Source organism: Chrysochloris asiatica, unplaced genomic scaffold (genome assembly GCF_000296735.1).
Source record: "Chrysochloris asiatica unplaced genomic scaffold, ChrAsi1.0 scaffold00045, whole genome shotgun sequence".
Lineage (NCBI taxonomy): Eukaryota > Metazoa > Chordata > Mammalia > Afrosoricida > Chrysochloridae > Chrysochloris > Chrysochloris asiatica.
The window spans coordinates 2807656-2808647 of record NW_006408563.1 but is presented as its reverse complement, the minus strand read 5'-3'; the positions used below and the strand labels follow the sequence as shown (position 1 = coordinate 2808647).

Sequence of the window (992 nt, the reverse complement as noted above, 5' to 3'; positions counted from 1 at the left end):
GGCACTGGAGACACTCATTCATCTCTGCCAAGAAATTTGGAAGACAACTATCTGGCCAACTGATTGGAAGAGAGCCATTCCAAAGAGAGGTGACCCAACAGAATGTAGAAATCAACGGACAATATCTTTGATATCCAATGTAGTAAAGTTTTACTAAAGGTAATACAGAAACAGCTTTTGTTATTTAAGGATACATTTACAGAGAACTTCCAGAGCTTCAAGCTGGATTCAGAAGAGGACATGAAAAAAGGGATATCATTGCTGATGTCTGATAGATCTTGGCTGAAAGCAGAGAATACCAGAAAGATGTTTACCTATGTTTCATTGACTACACAAAGGCTTTCGATTGTGTGGATCATGACAAACTATGAAGTATTTATTGGGTGCCTGCTGGATTCAGACATGTGTTAGTTGGACTGGGGAATTGAAAGGAAATATGTACTCAGGTTACCATTGATCTCTTTGCAAAGTTAAATAATATCTAGGAAGCACTTGTAGAAGCCAGTGCTCATGCTAGGGAGTGGAAGTGACAGCATGCTGTGAGTTCCTGGAGGCAGTTTGACGCTCCCTGAAGTGAACCTATAAGACTCAGGACCTGACTCTCAGTAGCTAAGTGACCCACAGGTCTCATAACTGAGCCGCATCCATTCATTCTGAAAACTAATGAGGGTACTTGTGTGGTTAAATAAGGTATGTGACAATTTCTAACACAGTTCGGGCATATAGAAGTTACTAGATCAGTGCTTGTTGAGTCTAAATGGAGAGGATTATTTATCTGGGGCAAATAAAAAGGTATGAGGTAGAGCAGGCATGAGTAAGTTGTCTCTACAGGTATGTGCTCGGAAAGAGTGGAAAATAAATAAGTAGGGCAGTGCCCAAATTCAAAGGATTTTGAAAACTAATCAAAAAAGTTTGAACACATATAGCAGGTAATGTTGTTATTATTAAGTACCTTTGAGTTGGTTCTGACTCATAGCAACCCCTTATAGGGT

The 992-nt window shown here is 39.7% G+C and overlaps 1 pseudogene; it reads left to right on the top strand.

Moving 5' to 3' along the window:
- Positions 1-992, top strand: part of LOC102829560 — a 27385-nt pseudogene that overhangs the window by 14281 nt on the left and 12112 nt on the right.